We start from the raw sequence: 10,754 nt of genomic DNA, 5'->3' as shown, positions 1-10,754 counted from the left end.
TATGCCACACTGCTTCTCTGCTTATATTAATGCCTGTCTCTCCTTCCAGACAGTGAGTTCATTGTGAGCAGGAATGTGCCTGTCTGTTGTTATATTGTACTCTCCCAAGCACTTTGTACAATGTTTTGCACCTAGTAATGGCTCAATAAATACAAGTGAATGAATGACTAACCCTGGTGTTATACTTGACTCATTTCTCTCATTCAACCCACCTATTCAATCTGTCACTAAATCCTGTTAGTTCAACCTTCTCAACATCATTAAAATCCCCCCTTTCCTCTCCACCCAATCTGCTACCACTTTAATCCAAGAATTCGTCCTAACCCATCTTGATTATTGTATCAGCCTCCGTGCTGACTTCTCTGCCTCCTGTCTCTCCCCACTCCAGGCAAAACTTCACTCTGATACTAGGATTATTTTTCTACAGAAATGTTCGGGCCATATTTTCCAACCCTTCAAGGATCTCCAGTGGTTATCTAAACACCTCCACATCAAACAGAACTCCTTACATCAGTTTTAAAGCACTCAATCACCTTGCCCATCCTACTTTACCTCACTGCTTTCCCACTATAACCCAGGCTACACACTTCACTCCTCTAATGTTAATCTACTCACTGTACTTTGATCTCTTCTATCTAATAATGATGTTATTTAAGTGCTTACTATGTAGCAAGCACTGTTCTAAGCACTGGGGTAGATACAAGGTTATCGGGTTGGATGCAGTCCCTGTCCCAAGTGGGGCTAACAGTCTAATTCCCCATTTTACAGATGAGGTAACTGAGGCTCAGAGAAGTGAAGTGATTTGCTTAAGGTTACAAAGCAGACAGGTGGAGTCGGAATTAGAATCCAGGACCTTCTGACTCCCAGGTCCATGATCTATCCACTATGCCATGCTGCTTCTCTCTGCACCAATGTCCTGCCACACCCTTCCTCTTCATATCCAAAAGACAATTACTCTCCCCACCTTCAGAGCCTTATTGAGACACATCTCCAAGAGGCTTACCCTGACTAAACCCTCATTTCATTTTCTTCTACTCACTTCTGCACCACTCTTGTGCTTCGATTTGCTACATTTTTTACCTCCTCCTCAAGACTTACGTATATACTGCTGCATGACCTTGGGCAAGTCACTTAACTTCTCTGGGCCTCAGTTACCTCATCTGTAAAAATGGGGACTAAAATATATCAATCCCACGTGGGACAATCTGATTACCCTGTATCTACCCCAGCGCTTATAACAGTGCTCTGCACATAGTAAGCGCTTAACAAATACCATAATTATTATCCGTAATTTATTTATTTTAATGTCTATTTCCCCCTGCCATTAGGGAAGCCTAATTTGAGGAACTCAGTTCTCTTGATGGATGTAAACCCAAATCCCAGTGTTTCAAGCAGGAGGATATGTGGGAAGGAATGAAGAGAATGAGGAATGGAAGAGAAGAGCATTTGGACAGTGTAAAGAAGGACAAAATATAGTTTGTGGTTTTCAATCAAAGGCATTTATAGAGTGCTGTATGCAGTGACTGTGCTAAGTGCTTGGGAGAGTACAGTACAATAGAGTTGATAGACACATTCCCTGTGCATAATGAGTTTATAGTCTAGGGGAAGTTTTCCCCAAGTATTCCCTTCCAAGGCCAGAAAACTGGGACAAAATAAAAGTTCCCCAGTAATTTCATGACTTATTTACTTACGGTGCTTGATAAGTGCTTACTGTGTTCTAAGTGCTGGGGTAGATACAAGTTAATCAGGTCAGACACAGGCTCTGTTCCCACATGGGGCACAGAGTCCAAGTATGAGGGAGAACAGGTTTTGAATCTGCATTTTAGAGTTGAGGAAACTGAGGCACAGGGAAGTTAAGTGACTCGCCCAAGGTCACACAGTTGGTAACTGGCAGACCCGGGTTAGAACCCAGGTCCTCTGACTCCCAGGACCATACTCTTTCCACTAGGCTGTGCTACTTCAGAATGAATGAACAGGTTGTTTCCCTCCGAGAAGCTACAGCTGGACGTCAGAAGTCCAAGTAGCAGTAACATTTGGGGGGCGAACTTCCAGGCTTCACCGAGTGTTAAAAGTCCCCACAGAGTTCTGGATCAGAAAAGGTGAACTGAAACTATTTTAAAGATCCCTCTTGGGCAGCAGAATGACAAGATGACTAATTGTTAATATCGTTCAGATGTTTTCAAGATTGGAACAATGGCAGGCCCAAGCTCAGCATTTTGTTCATTGCAAGCAGCGATTACTCTTATTTGCTCAAAGTTCAGCCTGTGAAATAAAATAATGTCCACAGTGAAGTGTGGAAAAGAAATCACAAGGGCAGGAGGATCTCGGAGGGTGATGACATCCCCAAGAGCAAGCTAGAAAAGTAGTGCTGGGTCAGAGTACTTCTGGGATACATAACTGATTGGAATGCAGTGAAAAGTTATAATCCAACCACTACTATTTCTCATTCAAATACGTGCATATGTATATATGCATGCATACCACATATATAAATCTATACATAGATCACTGTCGGCCACAGACTGAACATGAGTCAAAAATGTGCCACAATTGAAAAAACTCAGCATGATCCCGGAGAGTGTGCTACACTGGGAGGCTAATCTCCCCTGTTCAGGAAAAGCTGTGTCACCTGGCACCTGACCAACCAGAAAGCCCTAGCAACTCTTCTCACACACTTGTTTCTCCTATCACACAAGGGTTACATCCTGGATGAACCCCATGATAAGAAGCACTCACATTACAGTCCGTTTGCCTTCCCACCTCGGTGCCTGGGTGCATGACCGTTTTTACTGGTGTTTCTTCTCGTTGTCAGAAGAAGGGGTCCCAATTCCCATCAGCGTTCTAGGTCAAAAGTGCAAACACGCCAGATGGGAGAACTGAGTGGATCCCCCAACCCAACAGAAATTTGACTCTTGTGGGAAGGCCTCCACCCAGCAAGAGGATCAGAAAATATGTTTGCGTCCCCCTTGGTTGAGGAAGTGGCAAGCCGAAGGAGCTCCACCAAGGCTACAGCTCGGAGGAGAGGCATCTTATTGAAATAATAATTATCGTATTTGTTAAGCACTTACTATATGCTGAGTACTGCTCTAAGTACTGAGTTAGATACAAGGTAATCAGGTTGGACACAGTCCCTGTCCCGCATAGGGCTCACAGTCTTAATCACCAGTTTAAAGATGAGAGAGCAGAGGCACAGAGAGGCGAAGTGACTTGCCCAAGATCACACACTAGACAAGTGACAGAGCTGGGATTAGAACCTATGACCTTCTGACTCTCAGGCCCGTAATCTATCCACTAGGCCACAGTGCTTCTTTAGTTTTCTGATAGTCTACATAGTAAACAGTCCTCCCTCTACACACCCATCAAATTCTTAAATTTAAGTGAGGACAAGCTACTCTTCACTTCGCTGCTCTGAGCAAAGTGCTCAAAAAACATTTATTGATGAACCACAACCTATAAACAGCCCTCCGGAGCAGTTCTGGCTTTCAGTTAACTGGAATTTTTGACTAATTAGCAATTCCCAAATTCCAAATCAATTCAATGAAAACCAGATCATTGACTAAACAAATTATAATCAGCTTTACAGACAAGGATAGGGTTAAGATTATGGTTAGGGTTGGGGAGAGGCTAAAGAGAGGAGATGGTAGAGACAAGGGTTAAGTGTTGAATTATTTTGATGATGATTTGATTGTCAGTGACTGAACAATGACTGAATTACCCACAGTTGGCATTTAGGTATTTTATTTTTGATTATTTCACACATAATGAAGATGGGACATGAAACAAATTGCAGCAAGAGAAACTGATGCTAGACAATGAAAGGAACTTCATGGGTAGTAGTTTGTAAAAAAAAGAAAACTGAGAGGCTTACTAAAATGTCATCCCTAGAGAGCTTTCAGAGTAGAATAATGTGCCATCTCTTTTGGATGGATTAGACAAAATTCTCACCAGAGGCATGGGACAGATTGATTGTATTTGATGACCTCAATTTCCTTTACATTTTCCCGTTTTTTGGTCCTGCATTTAGTCTCATGGATTTTTTTTTCTATAAGGACATGAGTGGGATATGTTAACAAGAGCTCAGTACAAGTTTGAAAATTACAAATGTACTGGTCCTAATACAAAACATTCGAAAAGAATTTCCCTTTGGCTTATCGACTGAATGCAAATGTTAGTATTTCTAATTGGCCATATTTGTCCTTGAATATGATCCCTAGTGTTTTCAAGAAGCATAAGAGCTGACTTGTGATTCTTGCCTTTATTCCAAAGCTGTGACTATTCGTTAAATAGTAATATATATTCCAGTTCACAGCATGACCAAAGACCTCAGGCTTTTCAAAAGGGTCACCTGGGCTGAAGGAACATTGACAGCCAAGAGGCCTCTTAAGAAGGCCTCAGGCTATGTGGTCAGTTGACCACATTGGGCAGGGAGTGGAACAGTGGAGAACTGAGATAAAAATCTTTCTTTCCCTCAGGCCTCTGATTTCCACACAAGAGGAGGAGGGTAAATTTCACAGAAAAGGAGGAGGATAAATATTACACAACCCACAAGTCCCTGGAGAAGCAACATGGCCTTATAAAAAAACATAGAGGACAGTATGAGGAGACCTAAGTTCTAAACTCGGCTCTATTACTGGCCTTCTGCATGACCTGGGATAAACACATTGACCTCTCTGGGCCTCAATCGCCTCATCTGTATTTTGAGTCTAAGATATCTGATTTCCTACCCAAGACTGAGATCCCCTTGTGTCCACTATATTTTGTATGTTCCATCACTTAGCACAGTTTGGCACATAGTAAATGCCTCAGATTCTACAATTACTATTTCTATAATTGGAGACCCCTAATTTTAATGGCAGTAAGAGGACTGGGGAAGAAAAAAAACAGGGGGCGCTGCTCCTCTCTGATTCTTTTCATTTATTCAATAGTATTATTGAGCGCTTAATAATGGTATTTGTTAAGCGCTTACTATGTGCCAAGCACTGTTCAAAGCGCTGGGGTAGATACAAGGCCATCAGGTTGTCCCACTTGGGGCTCACAGTCTTAATCCCCCTGTTACAGATGAGGTAACTGAGGCACAGAGAAATGAAGTGACTTGCCCAAAGTCAAACAGCTAACAAGTGGCAGAGCTGGGATTAGGACATACGACCTCTGACTCACAAGCCCATGCTCTTTCCACTGAGCCACACTGCTTACTAGGTGCAGAGCACTGTACTAAGAGCTTGGAATGTACAATTCAGCAACAGATAGAGACCATCCATTTCCAGTTACGAGCTCACAGTCTAAACAGGGGAGACAGCAAAGCAAAAGAGAACAAAACAAAAACAAGACATCATCATCAAGATAAATAGAATCAAGGAGATATACACCTCATCAACAAAATAAATAGGGGAATAAATAATATAAACAAATGAGCACAGTGAGGAGGGGAGGGGAAGGGGGAAGAGCAGACGGTTGAGGGGGGAGCATTGGGGTGAGGCTGGCAGGTGCAGGCTGATCCCTGGTGGCTGAGGCCTGTCAAGGTCCCAGGGTGCCCAGCTGAGGAGATTTGGCTAATTGTCCTCACACAAATGATCCCAAGTCCTTAGAATATGCTTTCACCCAAGTCTGTTTATGTTGGCACCCACTAAGCACTGTAAACCGGTTGGGGTTTTAGTTATTAGATCACCTGCTGCCATAGTAATGTGCAGCAATGAGGAGAGGAAAAGCTAATGGCTATTAAAACTACAGCTCTCAAGCAGTTCGGAGTACTCAACACCATGAGCAACACCACTGCTGAGGCGTTACAATGGTCTCTCAAGCCCAATATTCTGTTGCCAACAGTCATACTAAAAGACGCTTGGAGGAACCTTGGGATAGCTGTCCCCAATGTAGCCGCTTAAATCTAACTTTTCCTACAATAATAAAAAAATGGTATCAGTTAAGGACTTACTATATGCCAAGCACTGTACTAAGTGCTGGGTGGAACCAACATAACCAGGTCCCACAGGGAGAACAGGTACTGAATCCCCATTTTACAAAAGAGGCAGTTGAGGCACGAAGAAGTCAAGTGATAACCCAAGGTCACACAGCAAATACATGGCAGAGCAGAGGTTAGAACCCAGATCCTCTGACTCCCAGGCCTGTGCTCTTTCCACTATGCCACTGCTTCTCTGATAATCCATCAGGAATTCTAATTTCATCCTTTGTGTCGCATTTTGCAGATCACAATACATCCTTGAGCCCATTCTGGATAGGAAGTATATCGACTGCCGAGGCTCCTGAAGAAATCCTACTGTTCCTAGTAACCACCACATCCTTTCACCCTCCTGATCCAACAGCCTGTGTTGCACCTCCCTTAAAGCAAAATATATACCCTTTCATTGGAAAGACTAGGTGTTCATTGCCTGTTGTGTGACTTTGATCAAATCACAACTTCTCTATGCCTCAGTTCTCTCAACTGTAAAATGGGGATAAAATAGTTGTTTTGCCTCTTAAACTGGGAGGCCCAGAGGCCCATGTGAGAAAGCGACTGTGTCTTAGCTGGTTGCACTGTATCTAGCCAAAGCGCTTAGCACTGTGCATAGCACATAGTAAGTGCTTAACAGATACTACAGTTAATATTATAGTACTAAAAGAAACTTGACAAAAATTATCATTTTGGGCAATGTGGTTCAGTTTTCATAGAACTAGGGCAGATCTTGATCTCAACATATCATTCCTCAGGATTTCTCCTAGGCAACCTAGAATGCCAATCCTTTGTGTGAAGTGACTTCTTAAATATTTGGTTCTGTGGCTCTCCCAACCAGAGCCAGCTTCAGGCAGTAAGAAAGTGAGGCAGCCACTTCAGGATATACTACTAGAGGGGTAGACTTGAGGTGGTAGCCACCAAAAATTTGAAAGGTTTCAATGTCTCTACACCTGACGGAAGGCAAAACATCGGCACTGGCACATGCTTGAGCCAATCCTCTCAAAACACTGCTGCATCGTTGACCTCATAATTCCCACCCACAACTATCCAACACAGCACTTTCACTTACCTCTTTGCCCACAGTTCCTCTCCGCCGAACACAGCGCTCACTCCCTCCCTGTGACCTCCGAATTCTGGGCCCGCTCCACCTCTCTCAAGCTTGATGTCTCTTCCATCCTTCCCTGACATTGATGTGAAAGTACACACACCTCCAACCTAGTACTTCCCGCAAATCTCAGCCCCCTTGTCCTGCTGATCTTTCGCTGTCCTGGCACTATCGACACCCAGCCCTGGACCAACCGTACAGCTTGCTTCCTCTACTCCTGATTCCATGCAGCTAAATGCAGCTGGCAGAAATACAGACACCAGCCTGACTTCGGCCATTTCAAATTCACTTTGTCCTTCTATAACTCAGTTCTCTTTTCTACATGCGACTTCTACCCTTCCCTCACCCCTACCACTTACAAACCTTTAACTCACTCCTGAAGCTGCCAGACCCTCCACCACCTGCTTAACTCCTGAAGACCTTGTCAACTACTTTGTTAGTAAAATTGAAGCCATCAGACATATGAACTCCCCCAAATTCCCCTCCCCTCATCTCCTCTTCATTCTTCTCCAGTTTCTCTACTCTCAAGAGGAAGTCTCCCATCTGCTCTTTAAATCCACACCCTCCAACTGAGTGCCTGACCCTCTCCCTTCCCACCTCAATCACTCAAATCACTAGTACTAAGGTCAAATCTCCTCCAGGAGGTCTTCCTCTATTAAATCCTCTTTCCCCCAGCTCCCTCTCCATTTTGCTTCATCTATGCACTTGAGCCTAGATCTTTGGGCATTTGATATTTGCCCCACCCTCAATGCCACCACACTTATATACGTATTTTTAAATTATATATTAGAAATTATTTATATTAATGTCCGTCTCCACCTCTAGACTGTAAGCTTGTTATGGACGGATAAGGTGTCTACCAATTCTATTATAGTGTACTCTCCTAAGTGCTTAGTACAGGGCTCTGCACACAGTAAGCACTCAATACAATTGAGTGATTCAGTTTTTTTGTGGGCAGGGAATGTGTCTTTCAGATCTGTGTTATTGTTCTCTCCCAAGCTCCTAATATAGTGCTCTGCACACAGTAAACATACAGTAATACCAGTGATGATGATGACTGATTATATTTATTGAGTGCTTTATTTTGTGCAGAGCATTGTCCTAAGACTTCGGGAAAGTACAGTACAGCAGAGTTTGTAGACACAATCCCTGCCCGAAAGGATCTTACAGTCAACAGAGGGAGGCAGACATTAAAATAGAATGGGTATAGGGGAAATAGTAGAATGCAAAAATGTTTACATAAGCACTGTGGGGCTAAGTTGAGTATCAAAGTGCTTAAGAGATACATAAACAAGTGCATAGTTGATGCAGAGGGGTGGGCAGAGAGGGGAAATAAAGTGCTTAGGAAGGCCTCTTGAGGGAGATGTGATTTTTATGAGTGATTTGAAGGTGAAGAGCATGATGGTCTTTCAGATATGAAAGGGGAGGGAGTTCTGGGGCCCGAGGGAGAATATGGGAAAGGGGTCAGTGACAGGATAGACAAGATCAAAGCAGAGTAGGTTGATGTTACAGGAGTGTGCAGCTGTGATTGTAGAAGATCAGCAAGGAAAGGTAGGAGGGGGAAGAGCTGATTGAGAGCCTTAAAGCTAATAGTAATGAGTTTCCGTTTGATGCAGAGGTGGATGGGCAACCATTGGAGATTTTTTGAAGTGGTAAATTATAGACCCAAAGCCTTTTGAGAAAATTAATCCAAGTAACCAAGTGAAGTATGGACGGGAGAGGGGAGAGTCAAGAAGCAAGGAAGTCAGCAAGGAGACTGATGCATAGTCAACATGGGTTTGAGAAGTAAAGTGGCCTAGGGGAAAGAGTACAGGCCTGGGAGTCAGAGGACTTGGGTTCTAATTCCAGCTCTGCCAGTTGTCTCCAAGTCCTTTCACTACTCTGTGCCTCAGTTACCTCATCTGTAAAATGAGGATTAAGACTGTGGGTTTCACATAGAACATGGACTGTGTCCAACCTGATTAACTTGTATCTACCCCAGTACTTAGTTCAGTGCCTTGCACAAAGTAATAATAATAATGATGGTATTTAAGCACTTACTATATGCAAAGCACTATTCTAAGCATTGGGGGGATACAAGGTGATCAGGTTGTCCCACATGGGGCTCACAGTCAATCCCCATTTTACAGAAGAGGTAACTGAGGCACAGAGAAGTGAAGTGACTTGCCCAAAGTCACACAGCTGACAAGTGGCAGAGTTGGGATTAGAACCCATGACCGCTGATGCCCAAGCCCAGGATCTTTCCACTGAGCCACGCTGCTTCTCTATGCAAGTACTTTAAAATATCATTAAAAAAAAGGTAGGTAATGATGATTGCTTGTATTAGCATAGCAGCAGTTTGGGTGGAGAGGGAAGGGCAGATTCTAAAGATGTTGTAAAGGTACAACAAAAGGATTTGGTGACAGATTGAATATGTGGGTTGAAAATATGTAGGTTGAATGAGAAAAATGAGTCAAGGATACTGTCAAAGTTACAGACCTGTGAGACACTATCACTCTCTTCCAGCTCCTTCCCACTGCCTTCAATTCTCCCCCATACTAAAAATCCTTCTTCAGCCCTCTAGTCTCTCCAGCTAATCTCCCTGCTCCCATTCCTATCCAAACCCGTAAAATGGGTCAATATATATCTCCAGCTGTCATTTCCTTTGCAGCAATTCTGTGTTGACCCTGCTCAATATAGATTTGACTCTTTTGCTCCACTGAGACTGCTTTCTCTACAACCTCCAAACATCTATTTATAGGCAAGTCCAATAGGCCTTACCTCTCTTCTAATCCTCCTTGATGTCTCAGCCATATTGACACTTTAAGCCAATCCTTCCTCTTTGAAACACTATCAAGACTTGGATTTTTCCAGCAGAAGCAGTGGAAAGAGACACAGGAAAAGACAGAGGACCTGAATTCTAATCCTGCCTCTGGCATTTGCCTGCTCTGTGACCTTGGACAAGTCCCTGTGGATTGGATTCCTCAGTCTCTAAAACAGAGTACAATACCTGTTTTTCCTCCTACTAAGACCATGTGCCCTCTGTGCCCAATCTGATTATCTTGCATTTACCTCAGTGCCCCCCCTCAGCGTCACACCTGGAGAGTTTCTAGTACTCTACCAGTCTCAGCTATGAGAGGAAGAGTCAAGCAGAGACATACCCATTCCATTCCCAGCTTGGCCAGTGGCTAGCGAGTGGAAGGCAACCTGCTACAAGTCAAACCTCACTTGTGCTGGGCAGCAGCATCGTGGGAGAGAGTCACGGATGGAGACTCAGGTTTACTGCCTGGAAGAAGGCAAAGTTAAACCACTTCCATACTTTTACGAAGAAAACTTCATGGATGCACTACCAGAACGATTGCAGATAGAGGTGGTGGGTTTTGGGAGAGAGGTGTCCATGGCATCACTAAGGGTCGGAGACAACTTGACAGCATAAGACAAGACCCTATTGCCTACTACCGTGCCTGGACCATAGTAAGCATTGTGGCCTGGTGGAAAGAGCACAGGCCTGGGAGTCAGAGGCCCTGGTACTAATTCCAGCTCCACCACTTACCTGCTGTGTGATATTGGGCAAGTCACTTAACTTCTCTGTGCCTCAGTTCCTTCATCTACAAAATGGGGATTCAATGCCTGTTTCCCTCTTACTTACTTACTTCCCTCTTATTCTGTGAGCCCCATGTGGGACTACTATTAGTGCTTAGCATATAGAAAGGGCTTAACAAA

General features: G+C 43.7%; 1 non-coding gene across 1 annotated transcript; it reads left to right on the top strand.

The window, feature by feature from the left end:
• The first annotated feature begins 10,111 nt into the window (after positions 1 to 10,111).
• LOC114809302 lies at positions 10,112 to 10,249 on the top strand. Its single transcript, XR_003757089.1, has one exon. It is a non-coding gene; the product is annotated as a small nucleolar RNA SNORA7 (small nucleolar RNA).
• The last annotated feature ends 505 nt before the right edge of the window (positions 10,250 to 10,754 follow it).

This window comes from Ornithorhynchus anatinus, chromosome 2 (assembly GCF_004115215.2).
Source record: "Ornithorhynchus anatinus isolate Pmale09 chromosome 2, mOrnAna1.pri.v4, whole genome shotgun sequence".
Classification (NCBI taxonomy): domain Eukaryota; kingdom Metazoa; phylum Chordata; class Mammalia; order Monotremata; family Ornithorhynchidae; genus Ornithorhynchus; species Ornithorhynchus anatinus.
Note: the sequence above shows the minus strand (reverse complement) of the source record. Positions and strands in the feature narration are given on the sequence as shown.